A 23,353-nucleotide genomic window follows, 5' to 3' on the forward strand; every position below is an offset into this window, starting at 1 on the left:
GCGAGAAAGTTAGAGTTAATTTTCCTTGATGTAAAGAAATACCCCCTAACAACACAACGAGATAAAATATGACAGGTGGAAGCGACATGGAGGGCAAACACACAGATCCAGGACTGTCGCCAGAGGTCAAATCCAAATCCTGCGTCACCCGCAGCCTCTGGGACGCTGCACCATATTTCTGCAGACAATGGCCTGTGTCACACGGGACAGACACAGTTTCAAGTTTGCCTACCGTTGATTCACAAGAATAAAAACAGTAATAATCATCTGGCAGGAACAGTTGAATGCATAAATTTAAAAAAAGCACCAAGGGAGGACTTAGAGGACAGAGTTTGAAATAACAGAGCATCCACCAGGTTATATTATAAGGCTTTAAATATGCCAAATTAACCACACAATTGGTGATTATTGGAGTGAGAATTAATCAATTCAAATCAATGACAGTGAATAACAACACTGATGGCAATTCAAGAAAAATGATCCATAGCAGATATAATGCACAGGTGTAGCTCAATCTAAAGTGAACACAAAGACAGCTTTTGATTTGTCTTTATATATTCAGCGGCTATTCAGGACCTATTTACTACACCCAGTCAGCAGGCTGCGACTCAGACAAGTGAGAGAAGTGAAGACAGACAAGGTTGGGATCGTAGGGAATTTTGCATGGAAATCAACTACCCATATCATACCTCTCCACACAACGCCCTACTGATGCAGAGACAGCATCTGTGCTGCATCTAGTTAAGAAACAAAGCCAACAGGCTCATCCAAAACCCCACGCTATCAAACCTCCAGTACTGTGAAGAAGCCCTCTGGTTGTGTGAAAGCAATTTAAGCTGGTCAAAGCAACTGAGGCAGAATTATGGATGCTTAACCCCTATCAGCTCTCCTAAACCTCGTCTTGGTGGCAGGCAGCCCCACCTATATGCTGTGTGTGGTGAGTTGGAAGGGTTGTGGTCATGTTCTCTAAATACCTCAGCGGAGGTGAGTGTTCCTGAAGCCAATAAAAACCGGTGATTAATGGTGCTGTTCTTTTTTTTTTAGGTGTTAGCTTGTTAAGGGATTTAATAGCAAAGGTGTTTACTTTTTGCAGTGACAGAAAAATTACAGGAGCACAGGGCTAAGACCTTAAACCAGGAGGTCTGCACGAGCGTTATTGTCACCGGTGTCGTGTTACTACAATATATATGCAAATATATATGTATAATAATGCAATGAATGACCATAAAGATGGCTTATAAAAGCAATTCCTCAGAGGAAAATCAACTTCACAAGTTGAACTTTTCAACTTGGACTCGGAGCTGTCACGCAGACAGTCAGAAGCCTTGCATATGGCACAGGGATGATGCTCAGTAATGACACCTGTATCCCTGCTACTAGGAGCACGCATCTCACATGCCCTGCCATCGTGCTAAGATCACTTCTGTATTATGTATTTTAGCGCGTGTGCAGCAATCAACTGACCTCGTTGCTGTGACAGAAATGCCCTTTACCTAATTCAAGCACTTTTATTTTTGTTGTGTGTCTACTGCATATGTGACACTGGAGGTTTGGAGGGGTGGCAGGAAAGGGCTCTTTTACTTTTTACTGTGTTAAAAAACACACAGGCAGTAACACAAACAGTGACAAGAGAGTGACAGATGTGTTAGCAGCAAGCAGGAACAATGTAGTAACACTTCTAATTCTGTCAGATAAGTAGTTACTAAATCATTTGCAAGGCTGTGCATCACTACAACTTTGTGGTGTTATCGGCTGAATCTGATCCACTTATACAGTTGTTTTGCTGCTTATAAGGGCAAAAAGATATCAACATGAAAAACTGTCTTTGAATTCCAAAAGGTCATACCTTCCCTGTGGTCAAATGAGCGACAGTGATGTGATATTCTGTTTCATAGCTTAGAGGATAAAATGAGTGCGTTGAATCACAGACACATATTAATTCACTTCATGACTGTTTGTAAATTAATCTTGGAATCACCAAGTTAGTCTCTGGCTCATATTAAGCTTGAACGTTACAATTAAAGGAAAGTTCAAGCTTATAATAAATCCTTTTACATTTCAATGACCAGTTTTAAACAACAGAAGTAAATCTTTGCATCTTTGAGTGGTCACTCAGTCCAGTCAACTGATTTCTGTACATTGGGGCTGTGAACTGTTTAAAAATTATTTTTAGATGCCAAAGTAAGCATGGATTGCTTTCCACAATGAAATGTTTAAAATGTCACAGAGTTACATCTCCCTTTCTTTTGTATTTTAAGAGTTCATTTGAATACATTCACTAAAAAAAACATAACCAGCATCTAAAGCAATGTATAACCCCCCACTTTTTCTACATATGTACTGCATTTTACTTTTACAGTTACAGATTAAAATGATTACTCTGTGTATATTTTATGTCTATATTTTTATCGACTGATTGCATTATTTTTTTTTAAATTGTCAACTAAACCATCACATCCTGACACAAGTTCCCTTGTTACTGCGAGGCTGATATTAACCCCTAACCCAAGCCAAAAAGAGCGAACAAGTAATGGCAGCTTCGGATTTACTACTGAGGATGTCACAATAGGCATCTATTGCAAAAGATGCCCCAATACGCTGTGTTTCTCTTAATGCTATGAGACAATTCCCAGAGCCACACGCCGACAAAGCGCACTCACATGCAATACAAAGCACGTAACAAGAATGGTAACCCGTGTCGCCTCTGTTTTCTGATCTTATATTTTTGATATGTTCAAATACATTTCCTCAGGAAGAAACGGGGAGAGAAAGTGGAAGGTGGTTTTCACATATGCTGTTTAGAATTGTAAATGTATTGCATAGGCCCCGCTGTCCAATTACATATATCTTTCATGTATGAAATCATGCATGTCTTTTTCTCTAAAAGGGGAGGGCTGGCACAAAGGGAGTAACCCCAACAGTAGCAGAACATTGTGCTGCCCACTTGAAAAATAAGGTCTAGTGTCGGAGCCCTGGAGCTGTGGAGCCCTGGGCAATAGCACAGCTCCATCAGCACACAGACCAGGGAGGGGAGTTGCTTTCCCCCAGACTGGAGCCCTTTCCACTCCTGACTCCTGCTGTATTATTGTTGCCCTATTTGTGAGGCAGCTGACCCTGTGGGTCCTAAATCAGACTTTATAGAAAATACATTTCAGATCACGTCCTTAATTAGGTCCGAGATGATAAATATTGTTTCATGAGCTTTCAAGTGTATTATTTTTGCCAGCACTAAAAATATCATTTAAAGATGCAGGAGAAGAAAAACATTTCCGTGTATTTCTTTTTATTTTTTTAAACAACAACTTGCTGTTAAGTATTCAATTTCAGTGACCCAAATTTTACTAAATGACTTTGAACTTTTCGAACAAATCTTTTTAACTCCTTTAAGACATAACTCATGCCACTCAGCGTGTCCTGTTGCTTTTATGTTTGCTCCAGTACAGTCACTTGATTACATAAACAAATTATATTCTCAATTTTGCTTGTTTTCAGAGTGCAAAGTAATACATTAATTTTTGGTTGACAAACCAAGATGAACATATTTGCCTTTTGCATGACGAAAAGGAAATTGTTTGCTACATATGTGCAAAACCTTAACCTCAATCTTTATTTTACATATGACGCTATTTGACTCATGCTATGCTGCTCAGCCAGAAGTTTGCTTATTATCTTATCAAGCAGAATAACTTAATATAGTCCAGATAACCTGGGATCAGGTCTTAATCAATGTGTGAAGCTACGTTGTCAGTGTTCTAAAAACAACAACAGGGAAACCCTTATGAAACTTGGAGGAAAGCTTCTTTTAAAGTCAATCAAAAAAAAGAAATGCTTATTTCGTTAGCCCAAAAAATGCATACAAGCGTCACAAATGTGCCCCGTTGCATGTTTCTGATTCAAAACCATGTTGTATATCGTTTTTGCACAAACCTAGTCTCATGCAGTAAAAGACAATATACAAGCACCAATAAACACACACACACACACACACACACACACACACACACACACACACACACACACACACACACACACACACACACACACACACACACACACACTCAGCGGTGACATTTTATCAGCCTGAAAATCACTTTTGTCCCTTTAAACTTCAAAACACACACATCTTGGAATATTTGCACATCCCATTACTGACAGGAATACTGATAACTGTAATCGAAAGCAAGAGAGGGTATACTGTAGGTGTGTCATAGTGTAAAAATAAAGTATATTTCCTGTCCACAGGCCTGTACATTTTCATATGATGGTCTGCAAGTTTATGTATCTGTACAGCATGCCTGTGTGACACATAACCACGCCACCAACGCTAAGCTCTGGCTGATCACTGGCCCAGTCAGCAAGGGGCTGGTGAAGAACCTAGGATAAGCATCTATCAACCAAACAACCACAATCTATTCCGATCCTCTAATCTGAGAGGAATAAACAGGTGAGCAGAGCATGAAAGCGGGGCATTTATCAGCCAGACTTTCCTTTACCCCAAATCTGAGGGAGAGCTAACCATGTGAGGGATACAGAGGGGACAAGTTAGCTTCAAAGCCCTGGAGAAGTTAAAGGGCTTTGGGTTTGGACAGCAGGAGCAAGGGGGACTTCACAGCCTTACCTGATGGGGTTTTTGGTCTGAGTTTCCAACACACAGAAGCCTCTCTGACTGTGTTTTCGTTTCAAGTGTCTGTTTGAAGTCAGCAGGCAGAAAGGTCACACCCTCTTGGTCACAGCAGGTTTGTCGAAGCAATGGTGGATGGCCAGACGCTATTGCTAATGTTCAGGCTTTCTTTCTTTGTATTCACAAAAATAATAAAGGAGAATGTAAAGCTATAGATCTGGTGCCTGGGCACCTGAAGAAGTTTTGGTGATTTACTCCTAGAATTCCAGGTATTTCCAGGGTTTTCCAAAGCTATACGTTTTTGGGATTTAGGGACTCCCGGGTCACAAGAAGAGCAATTCACAATGACGCCATCACCTGGAACGTGAAACAAAGAAGAAGAAGAAGAAAAAAGACAACATCAGAAGCATGTTTTGAACGCAATTAAAAATCACAACAACCATGAAAGAGTTCCAGTGCAGTCTTCTAAGAGCAGCGACAATATCTTTACCTCATCCCGGAAATATGAGCACACAATAAATGTCTTTCAAGAGAGAAAGACCAGAGCAATATGACTTCCATCAAGACATCAAAATTAATCAGCTCTTTTTAGAGTCAACAAAATTAATCTATAATTATTTGGATGCTACTACTGCAGGACAGCCTCTTACGACTTCAAGATTACATTTAATAGCAAATGAACTGCTGTGAGTAATTTCTGTTCTCATACCACTGAAGACTTTTAAAATGAAAAATGAAAAAGATTTCCTGAGAAACTTAATTTCCCTGTAACCGGAACAAGACATATTCCTGTAATAGCATATATAATTGCCTGTTCTGCAGAGGATCTCCAGTATACGACAACAAAGTCTCATAGACAGTACATATTTATTCAACTGTCAATTCCAGCAATGAAAAAAAAAGGAACATGTTAAAAAAAAACGCCTTTGAATTCCACATGGGCCTGGTTTGTGAAGCTGAGTAAATATGCTTGTCATATGTTCCAATAGTTCCACAGCGACAGAGATTTAGTTTGGGAATACAGGCGGGAGAGGCAGACAGCTTGTGATAACTGAATAGCTCTTTTGAAGCCGCTTCCATTTGGAAACATTGTGCGATTATTTTTACCTCTGTGGTTAGACTTGAGTTAAAGCCCATGTTTAATTGTTCCCAAGAGTTCTTAGTGTGGCGCTGATAAGGAGCTTGGGGAGCAACATTTAAAACTGCAACAAAAATAACTAGACTCTTGCTCATTGGCCACAGGTCTGATAGAGTGTCAACAGAGGATACACAAAGCAAAGAGAAAGAAATGAAGGTGCGAAGAGAAGAGAAAGAAAGGGAGACGGGGGCAGACATCTTGTGCGGTTATGATGGGCTTGCATTTGAAATGTTTTATCGGGGGTTTTTTTTGCTCCTGGTCTTGATTTTAATGTGCGGTCAGCCTTTCACGGCATCCAATCACTTCCATTTGAAATATCAAATCGAATAATAATCCTTTCGAGCCACCTTAAATCGAGAGTACACAGTGCACTCCTTGCTAGGGAATAAATAAATTATTTTCATGACAGGATTTTGTCAGCGGTTACAGCAGTCAGAAAGCAGCGCTGTTAATTTGTCATCTCCCTCTTCCCCGCTCTCTCACTTCGTCCAACGCCACGACTTCCCGGTTTGTCAGGGCGACCTGTGGGAGTGTATGTGTCGGATCAATAGCCCACCCACAGCAGAGCCGCGGGCCATCCCTGACCTGGGCTATTGATTAGGCTTGGCTCAGCTGCCAATAGCAATGTGCTGGATGTGACACCAGGATAAGATGGGAGCTGAGGAAGGGGGATTCTGAATTGCCAGTGGCAGCCCCATAGCACACCGCAGATAAAAGTCAATTCCACTTAACCAAATCACTGACAACTAAATAGTTAGCACACAGAAGAATGCTATGAGTCTGTGATGGCAGCTGCTGGATGGCTGGGGATTTCCTAGCCCCTGACCTGTGTCGAAGAGCACAAAAGGCCAGGGCTGAAACACTGTGACACATGTTTGTCTGTCTTTCATTGTGGTTTCTCTTCACTCGGCAAGCTACACCTGTGTCATTAATAAATCTGGAACATCTTTAATCAAGGGCTGATTACTGATAAAATACATTTAGACATTTAGTAAAAGTTACTATTTTCAGAAAATCCACAGTTAACTATAGCTTTGGGTCATTCTAGTAAACTATTTTAATTATAATGTTATTGTTTGTCGACAGTAAATTTAGTATTTGCCAAAGTTAAGCTATTAATTTACAATTTATTTGCAGTGGTTGTTATATATATGACATTGTAAGTAATACTGGTTCCAATAAGGAACACTTATAGTTTTTATACTTCTTAACAAAAAGTCATTAGATATTTAAAAGCAGGTAATAACCACAAGCTGTACAGATGTGCTTCATGAGCCTGCGTACATGGAAGCAATGCAGCTGTACTGATATTGTCAGACTCCTTTTGATCCATCTTGCTCCCGGTCATTACCAGCCCATATTAGAGTAGTTTACATGTCACTTTACCGGTCCTCGTGAATGTAATTCTGTGGCTACTGCCTCCATGTGCATTCAGCACCTATCTATGGCGCCATATCTCTTCCTGTAATTGCTGAGTGACAGAAAAGCAATACTGACCACTTCATTATAGGACAGCCAGACTGACTGGACACTGGCCTCTTTGCTCTAGGTCACTCTGGTCAGACTGACCTTATCTGCCCAGGTCGTCAGGGGTCAGTCACCCAGAATCTATGAGGACGTTACAAGACTTGCTGTGGGTCCCGTACAGCAAGGTCGCCTGACCCAGGCAGACTGCTTATATCACAGGTATTGATTGCAGATTGTCTACTTCAACTGACGCTAGCCTAATCTCCCGATAGTGGGGTCTCAGGGGCTTTAGTGTGAAGTTAAGTACTAAAAGTAACAAGAGGGAAGCTACTGGATACTAGTGATGGTATGCAAAAAATATGGGGAAAAAGTTTTATTTTTGCATTGCTGTTTGGGGATGAAGCTCTGCGAATGCCAATTTTATAGAGTAATGAATTAAGTAGGAAAATGCATTGTACAACTACAGTAGGGTAGTGTTGTAGCCTGTTCCTTCTTGCTGTCTGGTAAACAAACAGCATGCAGGAAAAAAAATCTGCTGTTTGATCTCAGTGTGCTTAATTTAAAATCTTTGTTCAAATCATTATTATTTCCAAAGAAAATGAACTAATCCACCTGCAAAAGTTAGCTGCAAGTCTTTCAGTTTGCCGTGTTTATCTACTACATATGGATGAAGATATATGACATTGTTAGTCAGCACCTATATGTGTATTTGCATGCATGTCTTTGGCAGCTTGTCTGTGTGAGACCCTTTATGTACATACTAAAGCATCCCTGATGCTCGTTAGATCCCGTCTCTCGGCAGCTGCTTGGCACCGTTCATATTAAATCACAATAATGGCAGATGAGCTCTTGCACTAGAGAGACAAGCATCTATTTGAAACTGCATTTTATTACACTTTGTTCCATTTAATCAAAAAAAACTATGTGAAAAGATAACCCGGTTTTAAAAATCCCAGATAAACAGCAACGATTGCATCTTTAAATAATAAATGATCTTCTGCCTCTTACAGACGGGAATATAACTGAAAATAATTGAAGACAACAATGTCCTATAAGAGCACCACTCGAGCACTGCTGATTCAGAATCCCTCATAACTTCAAACATTCAGTCATAAAGTATAGATAATCCGTAAAAGAACGGCATGCGTCTGTTTACAATTTCCTTCTAATTAAAGCTACAGGATAGGCTCTACCTTTGTTAAAGTTGATGTGTGTTTGTTAGACTTGCCAAAAAACTGTACCACTGGCAAATTAGGGGTGGAATACAAAACGAAACAAACAATAACACTCTAATATGATCTGCAGTCAAGGAATAAATATTTCACAATCTGTCTACATTTGACACACTTTCAGTTTGAGAACAAAGGATTCTGAAACAACAAATTGCCCAAACTTAGTCTTGAGACAATAACCTTTTTGACCTGAATTAATTCACACAATAGTCACTTCAGCCTGACTGGGTATGTAATTGGTCCTCAATTTGTTTAGAATTTAATGACATATTGTTACTTCTGTTGGTGATTAATCAAAAGGGAAAAAACCCCGAATCAGATCAATAAGTTAAACAAAATCCAATCATGACTGTAAGGCATGTAAAAAAAAAAAGCATTAATTGGGCAAAAGATGACGGTATGCTACTTTATAACAGGGTGAACTGAAAGTAATGGAAAAATCAGGTAAGCAGGATGCTGATGAAGGTGATGCATTTCCATCTTCCTTCTATGAACCACGCCTGCAGTGTGCAAGTGTGTCTAAGAGGGATAAGGTAGTGCTTGATGATTAATCACTGGACATAATAAAGCTTCTCCCCATGAGCACACAGTCCAGCTGATTCTATGATATGATTGGGGCCGATTAAAAAAAAAAGAAATAATTATTCCTTACAGTGCATTCATAGTACACTCTAATGACATCTTCTGATTGGACCTTGCGGAGAAGATAATAAGGGCCGTCTTCAGAGTGGTCTCTAAGATTATTTCTTTAACTTCATGAAATGGGGCCACGGGCCTGGATGCTGCAGATTTGAGGATTAAGATAAGATGACCTTTCACATTATGTTGCCATGTATAAAAGATGAAGTTTACAGTGCCTCATTACATTAGGCCTTATCAATGGTTGGAGCCTCTGTGAAGTCCCTTTGAACATCACAATGGTTTTTTGAGGCTGGTTTACAACAGGCCTCTACCCCCCAGTGTGGGATTACACTGCCTGTGTGTGTGTTTGGGTTATGGTTTGTATAACAACTGTTAATGTTCTAAAACAATTCAAAAATACTATACAAGGTGTATATACATATATATATATATTAGGGGTACAACGATACTCGTATCGATATTGAACCGTTCGATACAGTGCTTTCGGTTCGGTACGCATATGTATCGAACAATACAAAATTTTTAATTTATTTGATCAACTTTTCTTCTGACGATGCTGTCTGTGTTGAGAGCTCAGTGGATCTGCGTTCGACTACTCTGCCTAGACTGCACTGTCGAGCGCAGATCCACTGAGCGCAGGCCAAGCTAGCAAGACAGATGCTAAGCTCGTTGCAACATGGCAAATTGAACCTCCCCCACCCTCATTCAGATCTGGCCTTTGGAACTATTTTGGTCTTCATGTGAAGTATGACCCTGAAGGTAAGCGCGTCATGGACAAAAGTAAAACAGTGTGTCGGATGTGCCACGCAATGCTCAATTACATGGGTGGGAACTACTGCGTTAGCAGTTAGCTCGTTAACGTGTTGACGCTGTCCAGCCCCACGCACCAGGCAATCCGCGGTAGCTCGTTAACGGAGATTTGCCCTGTTGTGGCGTTAACGTCATTTCAGATTAACGCTGACAGCACTAGTGAGAACAAAATGAATAGGACTGCACATTTACTCCGACAGCATCCTAGTGCAAAGACAAGTGGAAGCAGACAAAAACAACAAGCAGGCATGCTACAAACTTTACCCGAGTCATTTAGACAGCCGTTAGCACACGATTCTCCTTATGGGGACCTGATATGTTTAATATGCTGCTGAGAATATAGCCCAGAAGAAGCTTATAGTATAGCTTTTATTTTGGAAAGAGCCCATTTCTCTGTAATAAACTCTCTTTTCCAAAGATGAGTGATTTCTCCATCAGATAGATTTATTTATTTTTTATTACTTTGTTGTTTCAGCAACATTAAATTTAAAAACTGTACGTTTGACTTAAAATATATATTTATAATTTTAATAAATGACAAATTAAAAAAGCATGAACATTTTTTTGAATCAAAAAAATATCAAACCGTGACACCAAAGTATCGAACCAAACCGAACCGTGAATTTTGTGTATCGTTGCACCCCTAAAAAAAAAAAATAAAAAAAAAAATTATATATATATATATATATATATATATATATATATATATATATATAAAATTAAATATAAAAAAAATTATATAAATTGTTTGAATATACAGTTTATGTCAAACAGTTCAGACCCAGCCTGTGAATGTTCATGCTAAGCTTTCAGGCTCAGACACTGAAAAAAAGAACAATGGAGAACATTTTTATTTCCACAGTTCTCCGAAATAATGTTGTCATTAGTGTTCAATGTTAACATCTAAGTTTCCAAGAAAAAAAAAAAAAGAAGGAAAAACTGGAAATGGAAGGCAAAATGTCACTTGTTTCAAATGCAAACCAGCATGTTTAAAACATCTTTTTGGATCAAGTGATATTATGTTGAAACTAGAACCTGCTGCTGAAAAAATGCTGTCACTTGTTTCCAGTCTCCAAAAAAGTGAAACTACATTTGAAACAAGTCAAGTGATGTCACCCTAATGGCAGATTTCTTTTCTCTTGTTGTTTTGAGGCTCGTAAGGACTCTGATGCTGAGCGACACTTCTGGATCCTTCATCTTCAGCAGAACCAGACTCTCTGCTGGTCGGGATGAAGAGCTATAGGCTTCAACAGGCAGCAGACTACTGGCCAACATCTCCAGGCTTCTTTGATGTGGGAGGCATTGCTTACCCCTATAACTTACAGCCCAGCTCTGCAGGGACTTATTTTTATAACCTCCATTATTTTCTATCATAAATATTCAAATCCAGATCTTAAATCCAGAGCTTAGTGAGGAGAATAGCCAAAAACAACATGCAGCTCTTCAGCTTCCCCTAGCTCTCGCTCTTCTATAGAAAATCATTATGAAGATTAATACAGAAATCAAACAGAATGCTGAGACGAGACTGCAGGACGCAGTAAAATAATGCACTCGAGATGGAATTTTTGGTCAAGGATCTCTGGCTTTTTTGTTCTTTGTTTGTTTGAGTATTTTGACACATTCTGCATTTCCTCCTTGTGGCTGTGAATTAATATTTTCAGCTTGAATATTAATCCTGATTCAGTAGTGGATTAGTTTGCCATTGTCCCCTCTGTGCTGAGCCCTAAATAAAGGCGCTGACATGGAGAGGAAATCTATACCTCTCTGCCCTGCAAACAAAGACCTCTGCACCCAGAGATAACACATGTCCCTGCAATGCAGACCCCCCCGCCTCCAACTACAACTCTACCCATGTGCTGGATCCTACCATCTCCCTCTCACTTTTCTTTCTCCTTCAACCCTCAATTCCACATTTCCCCTTCCTCTCACCACTCTTTTCCTCCCCGTCTCTTTCTCTCTCCCCCAGAAAAACTTTGCCATGGTAGATTTGCAAGGCAATTGTGCCCTTAAACCGCGCCTCTTCCTCAGCTTATACCATGCATTTTCCAGAATTTATCAAAGAATACAATGGGGTTATGCTTTCACCATTATTCTCCAGGCAAGAACAGTAATTTAAATGCACCAGTACTACTGAAGCAGGGCGCAGCCCTGCTGTCTCACTATGGAACAGAGAGAGATGAAAATGCGTTACAAAAAACGCACAGCATTACTTTGTTGACCTTTCCTGTTCTCATAGTTTACAAACAGCTGTGAAGCTCCTTCCTCTGGGCTCTTTGTACATCAGAGACTGGGACTGATGGAGGCACGCCATGCTTAAATGAAGGGCTTTTTCTAACTTGCCTCCGTTGTGGCTCACAAACACAATTTAACAAACAGACATTTACTTTATTTTTGCCACCAAAGCAGTTGCCAAAGCGAAGGAGGAAATACATGCTGAAACAGATACTGCGTCCTTTTATGTATGTATACTGTGCATATCATAGCAGACAGTCTATTTAAAAACAAAAGGAAAAAAATCTAAACATACATAGATCTCAAAACACCCACCCACACATATTACGATTTATTTTCCCATCCGTTGCAGTCTCATCAGTGGGCAATTTTTAACCAGCGTTCCATTTTTACGGCGAACACAACTAAAGCTGTACTGTTATTTTTTTGATGCCACTAAATGTGTGCGCCACAGTTCATCTCAGACTCTGAATGAGCTCCAATACACTGTCCTCAATGACACTAATCAGCATGTAACTGCCAGTTCATAGGATGAGATGTATTGTGCACAGACACGTGTGTTTTATCATGCTATCGTGAAAGCAAACGGGAGCGTCGAGTACCATGTTTCAAACGGTGGTTCTACACATGTGCCCTGAGGCTGAATGCCAGGTGAATATTAACAGCGAGCTGCGTGAGGGGTAGAAGATGCATAGGACGCAGGATCACAAGGACACAAAGTTAGAGATGGAAAAAAAGGAAGAAGGAAGAAAAACAACAGAAGGATTGAGGTGGATGAGAAGTGAGGGGAACATAAAGGGAGCAATAATAAAGGAAAGTGGGACTGAAAACAGTAAAATATAACAAGAGGAGAAAAACGTGGACGACTGCAACAGACAGCTGGACATGGACTGGGCCGGTCTGCAGACCTGGTCAGACTGATGAGAACAGGCAGCAATAGTGATGCCATTATGTCGTTAATCAATCCACTGGTGTCTGCTTGTCTGGGTGGGCAGATACTCACAGTCTAGAAGGGGTTAATGGGAAATCAATGAGAGGGATGTGCTTATGAGCAGGACAAGGGGAAAGAGGGACAGGGGGTAGAGGCAGAAAGGCGGGGAGGGGGAGATAGGAAAATTGTTTCCTGTGATAGCAGCAGTCTTCCCAGATGTTATCTGTCATTCAAAGAAACACTCTGGTGACCAGATGTTTAGGCTCATCGTGGTGGAGTGGGTACACATCCTAGTGGGGGATCAATATAGGTCAAGTACATGGTAATATTTATCACTACGCTGCACACACACACACATACACACACACAAGGCGCTGATGTCTCTACAACACAGAGACTTGCGCTGTGAAGAAAACTATGCACTTGGAATAAAACAAAATAAAATAAAATAGAAAAGCGCAGCCTTCTGATATGTTTGTTTTTTTCAAGAGGCTATTTACTGTATCTGGTGTTTTTTCATTAATATGCTCCATATTGACCTGGATCAGCAATATCTCTTTCCTACGTCCATTAAAAGAAACAAAGGGAGGCGTTGATTTGGACGGAAAGGTAAAATAAATACAGCAAACATCAGCCAGGGTAGATCTCCAAAGGCCTGGAGGCATTTGGGGTGGTGGGTGGAGAGTTGGAAAGGGGGAACCCAGAGCAGGTCCCAGTGCAGTGAGGCTCTTTGTAGTTTGAGCAGTCTGAACTAGCCAGAGGCTTACTGCTCTAACCCATACCACTCAGAGAGACTGTTTGGGGGAATTACACCACAGAGTAATAATTAATCAAGTAAATGCTGAACTGCTTTGATTTGGATTACATTAACATATTATCAATAATGTATTAATCAAGTACAAATAAACACCTCTGCATAATAGCATACTTAAGTAACTACGCTTCCACGCTTAACTCAAAAAGTTTGGTGGCAATGAGGAAAACCACAGCAAACTACAGTGGAAGCAGCAGAGTCTCGCGGCTTTGGAAGCAACACCTCTTGGCACTTAACTGTCTTTGTTCATCAGCTTCCTTTTTCATCAGCGCATCAGCCATTTTCAAGAACTTTTACCAAGAGGTGAAAGAAAAATTATGAATTCATTTATTTACTCTTAACAATGTCAGAAGGCATCACGGGGAATAAATAAACACTGATGAAGCACTGAAAACACAATACACGTAATTTGTGCAAAGCTACTCCAGGTTTGATTCCAAAAGTAGCTGAGTGGATTGAGGAGAGAAAAAAAGCAAAGAAAAAACTTAGTCACTTTTATCATTTGCAGAGGAGTCGAATCAGCTCTGCTTTTGTATTTTCACTTAAATACATGTTCTGTTTTTCCCAGATAAGTTGTGTTGTTTAAAAGCATCCGTTCTCGCCTAACGCTTTGTTCATTGGGGGAACTTCATGCCCAGGGATTTTCTAAACACAATTCATCAAAGTGGAACGGCAGTCTTTTTTTCTGCATTCCTAATCCTTTTTGCTGCAGATGAGAGATTTGCTGTTCAGACTCATTAAGATTAAAGCGTTTTGCCAGAGTTATTTAAGAATGCAAAGTTCCATGTGAGACCTCTCAGAGTTCAGAACAGAAGAAAATCCTATTGACACGCTCGGTGCACTGGGGGCTGATCTTAGCCTATATTTCTATATTTGGTGTCAGTGATTGAGTGATAGCATGTGAAACAGTTTCCCCCGCTGCATTTGTGCTTTAGAGTTACAATCACTTTTCCGTTCTTATAATTAAAAGGTAACGGGTGAGCTCCTTTTTCTTCACTTGTAAAATTCATTTGGCTGCTTATGCACCTATAAAAACATGTGACTATACCATCTGGTTTTAATACGAATGTGTAGTTTATTGGCTTTGATAACTAAATATAAACTGGCAGACAAATTAGTTGTTTTGCAGTTAAGGGAAACAATACATTATGGTCATAGGCTGTAAATGTGCAGTTAACTAGGCAGTATTTAGCTTTCTGGTGTTATTTTGGCAGCAGAGTTTGGCTGGGGTGAAATTATCAGTCATCTGGTTGGACAGACAACAGTTAACGTTTAGCTGGAGGTGATGGCAGTCTTTTAGCTGAAAAAGAAATTATCATTGGATCGGACTGAGTGTTAGTCTTCTGCCTAAGGATTTTTAATATTAGCCTTTTTGGCCAGAGTCTCAGTAGTCTCTTGGCTGTGCTCTGAAGCTCCTTTCCCAAACTTTCCAACTCCAAGTGTCGCAATCTGGTTCCATTTTACAGCTGGCCTTGAGATTGTAACAGAGCTCCTTTCTCTCCCTCCTCAACCACATATTTAATCCCTGTGCTTATGTCAAACTTAATTACAGGACCTTGTACGAAAAAATAACAAGTGAGCCTTGTAGGGGTGAGAGAGAGAGAAAAGAAGAGTATTAAAAGAGGGATAGAAAAAGAGACACGGGGAGAATGTTAAGAGGTGTGAGGAGGAAAAAGGAACAACAAAGACATTTAATCTGTAGACTCAGCATGCTAAATGACCAAACAAAAAGCTTTGATCTCAAGTACCTCTTTTTAGTTGATGCTGGAACAGGCCCAATCTAAGTCAGCACAGGCATTTAATTCATGAGCTCTCAGTGGCCTAAAACACCCCCACCCCCCCAAAAAAACAATATGTGAACTAGCACAGCGCAAGCATAGTATCTGCTTTGCATCTACTGTATACATCTATAATGGATAACTGCTTTTCAAAGACGCACAGGCTGTAATGATAAGAAAGTGACCCGCGAGCGCCCACATTCATATCCTTTCAGTGAAAATCCAGCAAATTCTCCAGAAACCCCCCAAATCAAAAAAAAAAGAAAAAAATCATTAGACTGAGACAGTCATTCAGCTCGTGCACGTGTGCGTTTGTGCACCTAAAACTATTTACTCTGTAGAAGTGGAACAGCTGGGGAGAGAGATGTTTAGTCTGTCAGTTTAAAACTATTACCTCAAACTCTGAAAATATGAGCTGAGCCTGTCGTGCATCGACACAGGGAGACAGCACTGTGAAGAACAAACCTTTGAAAAGTCTAAATCAATTTTTGGGGGAGTAACATAACAAACGCTTCAGCGCAGTGAAGAAAAGGGGATCTCTTTTTTTTAACAGTTTGAAAAGCACATATTCATACAATCTTCATAAGGCAAAACAGCATAAATGCAGTATACATGAAGCCTTTTGAAAAGGAAGATGACAGTGCAGCAGAAAGGGAAGAGACACAGGGATACTCCTCAGAGATGCAGACAAAACAAACAGGAAGACCATCACTGCTACATACAGAGCTCCATACTGTTTCCCTACACCGTTCACACTCAACACACCTCACCACCCATCTACCCACCCGTCCACCCTTCGGGGCAGCCTACTGACTAAAGCCTTCCCAGACTGGACTTGAGTGGTCAAGCAATGGGCTACAGGAGGGAGAGAGTTTCCCATGCCACTGGTGCTGGAACTGGCGCGCCACCCGGAGGTATTTATAGCAGGCCAGCACTAAAGGGCCGGGAGAGAGGGCATGCTTGTTTTCCTTTCCATTCCCCAGGCACTTTCACCAGGCCTCACATGTGGGTGTTAAATATATATCCAAATACTGGGAGCAGCATTGTGGGGGCAGAGAACAGAAGGTAGTGGGCTCCATTGGAATTGGAGGGAGTTCGGGGTGGAGGGGTGCAGTGAGAGATGGAGAACTGAGAGAGAAGGATTGGGAAAACAAGTCTGATTTGTGGGGAAAGAAAGAAAGAAAGAAAGAAAGAAAGAAAGAAAGAAAGAAAGAAAGAAAGAAAGAAAGAAAGAAAGAAAGAAAGAAAGAAAGAAAGAAAGAAAGAAAGAAAGAAAGAAAGAAAGAAAGAAATTGGCTTTTGATGTAGTGAAATTGCAAAATGTGAACAGAAGAAAGGAAGACGAATAAGTTTGTGTGGGCTTCCAAACTCAGATGGGCCTTAGACACACAAGTAGGCTCACTGCCAGCTCCAGGATGCAGTCTACACCAAGACCAGGATCAGTAGTGGCTGAACTCAACACAGATTATATGTAGACTCCACAGCGGGGGGGATAGTGCAGACAAAATAAAGGGACAGTTGCAGGGAGGTGGAGTGGTCCTCCTGTTGTGGCTTCCTTAACTTCAAACAATATCTGGCTGCATCTACTATAGTGGAAATACTCTGATGTGTGTCTCTTTCTATCGCTCTCTCTCTCTCTCCTTCTGCATGGGAATTCCAGAGTGACATTATTACTATGATGAAAACAGACCCCATAAATACGGAGCACTATGATGAATATAACAGCGATTATGGGGGCAGCGATAATTAGATCAGGAAAGAAAAACTCATTGAAGTTTTCTCTGTTTTTGTGTTTGGGAATTCCTTTCAACCTTGTGTCTTAATGTATGAGGAATTACAGAGCCAACGGTAGCGTGGTAAACATGTGGGTCTCTATGAGGGCCTCTTGGGGCCTCTTCAGTGATCCTCTCTCCTGTTTTAGCTCTCTGCTCCCACTCACATCTTGGTAAAAGCCACCCTGCTGTCTGCTTTTTTAATGATGGTTTGACCAACAAACAATTAATAGGCTGCCCCACAGATGCTGTTAAAAATGAAATAGCAGGAGCGCTCCCAAAAGAGGCTATCCAGCAACTGCTGCTATCTTTCCATCCAGGTTTACTCATCAGGTTTTAACCTCTTCAGCAGCTCTCTCTCACCTACACAGTCTCAGCTTAGATCTTTAAGCCCTAAGACTACAGCTTTAAAAACACCCTGACCTGAGCCTCTGTCCAAATCCCAAATGTACAGCAGCCATCCCACTAGCTGACTGCGTCAGAAAGATTCCACCATAGCCTCTGTTTTTTCATACTTGTGGGAAAATAGCAGTTCATGTTTCCTTGGATGCTTCACACATTCCTCACCCTGTCTTCACATTGCAGGGCCCCAGAGTAAGGGTATGGCCAGAGCCACTCGAGAGGAGGTGCTTGGCAAATAAGAGGTGTGGCTAAATGAAAATGGAAGGGAATTATTTGTGTTTATTTAGGAGGGAGTTGCTAGGCGATGGGAACTCAAATAGGCACTAATTACATTTCCCTGAGTTTGATGAGTATAACAGAACTTGGACAGGAACTTTGGAGCTCATTTAACTTCTCAGAACACAGCTGGGAATTATAGATAACAGAACATCTGGAAGTCACAAAAATACTTCTCTAGCGTCTAATCCAGACTAATTCAAAAGCTGCCACATCCTGCACTGAACGACAACCCAAAGCCAACTCAGTGACAGTTCCAATATTACAACTTTTGTAGTAAAAAACATAGACATCTCTGAATGACGTTTGAGTAATTTGGGCAAAGGTTCATGCTTTCTAGACCATACAGCAGCCTCTCCTTAAAATTGAGCGTTACACTGAAAGGTCACGGAAAAGTACCTCAAAGCACCGACAGTTTACATGAACTCACACACAGACTGTTGCACTATGCAGTAACACTCTGTGCTGCAAGTTCACATATTCGGCGCAAGTATCAAAAACACGACTACTTAAGTCCCGTAATGAAGCTGCAAAAAGCACAGCCAAAACACACAAAGCCACTGAGAGATGCGCACAAAGAATACTCTACTTGGCCACATTCGGGATTGGTCTCATCCCAAATTCCTGACCTCAAAATTTCAAGACAAAGGTAGCTGGTCTTGATTTATGCATGCTTCAACACAGAATGGAGAGAACAGGACATAGTAGGGAAGAAATTAATTTTGATCCTGAAAACATTATTAATGGTAATGTTTAAAACATCAAAGCCCTGGCTGACAGAGACACAGCATCTTCACTCTGACAAGCTGGAACAGATGAGCTCACTTGAGTCAGTCAAGGTGAGGCACGGGAGAAAATGTAATTTGTCTCTCAGTTGATTTTCATTGAGATTTTGTGGCGAGTATGTGGTTCAGAATAGGTCAAAATCGTGTAGCTTGGATATGTTCTGTGGAAGGACTGACCGTGATATAAAGGACAGTACCTTCCTCTCTGCCATTAAGCTTGTGTGTTTGTCTTTGTGCTATTAGTTGGCAATGGATACTCAGGAGCTGGTAGTTTCCTTTTAGACCAGCTGACTAAACCCACCCCATGCAGACCACCAGCTAGAACATATGAATCTCAAGTTCATAATGACTGACTGAGCCAGAGAAGAGACCATCCTCTTTCTGTGTGGACTTCTCACTTTAGCTTTGGGCAAAGGGATAAAGCTTCTCTTACTCCCACATGTTCATTTACCCCCCACCATCACACCAATTGAACCAGCGAGTCTGGGGGTAGTCACATTGATATTCAACGCGCATCTCCATCCCCCAGCCACAGCCATCCCCACTGGAAACATTATTTCATTACATGTATTATGCATTCAGCATAAGAGAGCTGGTGAATGTGCAGTGTGCAGATGCTTGTGTGTGGGTGCGGGCAGGCTCGGATGTTTCCCTCTATGTATACATGGTTGTGACATGCCTGTTGTAAAAAGAGTTTTAAAGAGGGTGTAAAAAGTTATAATGCCTCAGGGATGCAGCATTAATGGTACTTGGTTTACTTTGTGAGCACCAAGACAAAATATTTATTCCATACTATTTGTGTCAACATTAGAAAAAGTGATTTTGCAAGTTTTACAGTGTAGCGGGACAAAGTTCCCCGCAGAGACAGAATGAGTTTCCTCAGTTCATCTGAGTATGTGCACCCACATGTGAATGTATACTGTGCCTCATGCAGAGAAGGCGATAAAGAGATAGACAGAGAGAGCTGAGTGAAACAGGGGAAAGAGACCAGAAAGAGATGAAGATAGAGAGACAGACAGACAGATCTTTCATATGGCCCACTGCTCTTTGGGCCCTGATCCAGATGTCACCAGAACAGTTTTTATTTGTTAATGTCTTGTTTTAAAAGCCCCCTTAAAAGCGCCTGCCGCTTTTCCCTCAAGTCTTTAAGTGGCTCGACACAGTACACTCTTGTCTGATCCTAACTGGAATCAATTTGGAAAGAAACCATTTCACCTCTGATTAAGCACTGCTCTGTCTCTGCTGTGGCATGCTGACCTTTCCAGAGGTCTGTCTTATGCTGCTAGGAGGAGCCAACCAGATGATGTGCTAGGCTAATTACACTGATTGACGTCAGCAGGCCTGGCATGAAAGTGGCTTGTATTTGAACCTTCGGCCATTTGTCAGGACTCACAGTCGCATCTCTGTCGTGGGCTCTCAGTGTCACAAGTCCGATTCAACAGCTAATTTCATTTGTATAGTGCACTACTGTACACCCAGTCACTCTTTCTAAATCTCCCGTCACGTTTTTCCCTTTAATTTTCATACATGAATAATCCTTTTTGTCTGACACGAGAGGCAGTCAAAAGAGCGACACCTGCCTGTTCTCTTGTGATACAGTGAGCCTAGTGTTCCTGCCCCCCGTGTATGTTAAGCAAAACTTTAACTATGTTCAGTTTAGGGTCAAATATAGACTCACGCCAGGCCAGTAGGGCACCCATAAGCAACTGTGCCAAATTCCTTTTTGATTTCAGTGTCTTGGATGCGGCTGCCCTTGCACACCACCTCTCTGTGTGACCCATGTAATCGTCAAGCATTTCTCATCAATTCATCCCTCTCGCTCTTTTCTAAACTCCTGCTATGAAGCTGCAGTCCTGGCAGTGTAGTGCAGGTTGAACATCTGTGCGTATCACGGCCTTGTGTAACACATAAAACATGGAAGTCCCAAGAGCTATAAAATCTTGCAAACCCACAACGCTTTGAGAAGAGAGTTCAGAGGCAAGAAGTCCACCAGAGACCGGCCCTCAGTCCAAATTCCAAGCACTTTGCCTCATACACCCTGAGAAACGTTGCCTAAAGAGAGGCCTGGTAGAGAGAAACCTCACCTCCAGTTCAAGCGGATTCCTCTGCCCTTTTATTTGCTCTCGTTTGGCTGCAGGGGGAACGTGCTCCACTCTGACCTGGGGGCACTCATCCAATCAGCTCGCTATCTGCTGCAAGGGCCTCCATAATAGTGACATTTTTCCACCTCGTCAATAAAGTGGTGAAAGCCACCCTCCACCCGCTACTTGACCATTTAACTTCTTCCTGAAAAGGCCCTTTCTTTCTGTCTGTCTCTGTGCCTGGCTGAAATCAATAAAAGCAGAGCAAGGAAAGAGGCCAATCCAGCAGCTGCATTAACTGGTGGTCTCAACGGCTGTACAAAGAGGATGGCTGGCAGAGAAAAGGAAACAGGAGAGCGGGCAGCTCAAGTCTTTCTCATTCATACAACACTGAGAGAAATCTGCTTATTACCAACACTCGGCGTTGTCGTCTGGTATGAACAAGGAGATTCTGAGAATGATGAATGAAAAAAATTCACTGCTACGCCATCCCACACGCACACCCTAAAAGTCATAAAACTGAATAAAAACTGAAAACCTGCATTTATTCACACAGACTGAAAGGTGACAATCATATGCAACAAAATTGACATATATATTAACACATATATAAACTCTGTAGTCTCTAATGATCATTGCTTGCCATGGCTCATTTAGTAGCTGCATTCACACATCACCACATGTCTGCAGTGATTGACATAATGGCATCAGAGTGAGAACAAAATGTCTTCCAATAAAGGAGCAGGAGGGAGAAAATGAGAGAGATGGGTTACATCTATGCCCGTGCTGAAATGAGTGCAGTGCTTTGTTTGGTTATGCTGTCTGAGCTGAAATTGATTTCTGTGAGAAGCATGCACCAAAGAGCCCCTGCATTCAGATGAAATAAATAACACACTCTCGTAGAGATGGGAGGGTATGTGGAAGAAGGAACAGAAGGTGAAAAATGGGATAGCGGAGGAGGGAAGAAACAAAGATGGATGAGGTCAAAATGAATTTACAGTAAAAGGGGGTAAAAGAAAGAAAGAAAGAAAGAAAGAAAGAAAGAGCTGAGATAAAAATGAAGGGAATGTCTAAAGGTGGTGGACTGAATGCCATGTCTTAAGTCTAGCACAGCATTGAAAAAGACACAGCCTGGAAGACATCTGGAGCGGAGGATAACAGCCACACACCACTCTCCGACCACAGACAACATGATGAGGGATTAAACTTCATTACAACATGTTATGGTAATGAATGGGCTGTGGCTAGTTGTGGATGTGTTAAGAGTAATTATCCTTCTCCAGCATATGTGTGAGTGACACTTGATTGCGAACGCCATGGATTCCCGTGATTATGATGAGCACACATGCACATACAGACAGTATGTGCATGTGTGCTCATCACGGGAATCCATGGTTAGTCAACTGGATATGGCCTAAAATATCCAAGAGGTCTTTTCCACATTGAACCAAACAGAAGCGAGCTAATTAAAATGCAATGCGGCAAGAATAATCTCTCACAATTAGTTTTAACACCATTCCTCAACAGAAGATGACCTTGGGCAGGCCCAGGCATTGTGGTCTGGGCCAGCGTTTGGGTATCTGGGTCCAGGGTTATTGCCAGAGAGGGAGGGGGACAGACAAAGCCGCACAACCCAGAGATGTGAGGTTGAATCTCGGTCACTTCGACTGCCTGTTCTTATGGCTGACAGATGTTAGTCTGATTCAACAAGATTTGCGACTCTGGAAAAAGTTACACCGCACTGTGCTCCCCGCTGCAAATTTTATTCTCTGTGCAATGAAACATCTCATACATCATCATTTAACAAGACATAAGCAAAAGCCCCTCCCTGGATTACAAAGTCACTGATAAACTATGCCACTTGAATCTACGGTTGCAATGCGCTGAAGTATTTAAGTGTTTGAGCTGGCCGGTCTAACAGTATAGTGTTCCCTAGTTGAGTGACAGCGTGCTTTTAAATGCAAAAACACAGAAGCCTGCTATTGTTGACGTACCGCTGCTAATGTTGCTAAAGATCGACAAGGACTGGAAAACTCTTTTATTTATCAAAGTGTGAGAGTCTGGAGGGAATCAAAGGGGAAGTCCTGTCCCCAGGCTTGCTTACATCATCCTCTTCACAGTAGAAGAGGGACATGCTGTGAATAGGTGTTCCCCACATCGGCAACCTATTAGTTCCTCGTGTTTACTAATATTTGGAGTTGTGGCGTTGTAAGTGTTTTGTTCTGCGTAAGGGAAACAGACACAAGGCTTCTGTGTTGGCATATTTCCCAGAGTGGGCATGCGGACATGCAGACAAGCAGGGTGGTATTAAATAGAAAGAGTCTTTTCCCCAGGGAGGATGGAAGAGTGAGATGATAGTGGATCATTAGACT

General features: G+C 41.4%; 1 long non-coding RNA gene across 1 annotated transcript in view; it reads right to left on the reverse strand.

The window, feature by feature from the left end:
- Positions 1-4,570: 4,570 nt before the first annotated feature.
- The window catches only part of LOC145425454 (uncharacterized), an 83,769-nt gene continuing 64,986 nt past the window's right edge, over positions 4,571-23,353 (reverse strand). Inside the window, exon 4 of the long non-coding RNA XR_013906143.1 lies at positions 4,571-4,978. This is a non-coding gene — a long non-coding RNA (uncharacterized LOC145425454). The remainder of the gene's footprint in view (positions 4,979-23,353) is intronic.

The sequence above is a fragment of the Astatotilapia calliptera genome, chromosome 1 (genome assembly GCF_964374335.1).
Source record: "Astatotilapia calliptera chromosome 1, fAstCal68.1, whole genome shotgun sequence".
Taxonomy (NCBI): domain Eukaryota; kingdom Metazoa; phylum Chordata; class Actinopteri; order Cichliformes; family Cichlidae; genus Astatotilapia; species Astatotilapia calliptera.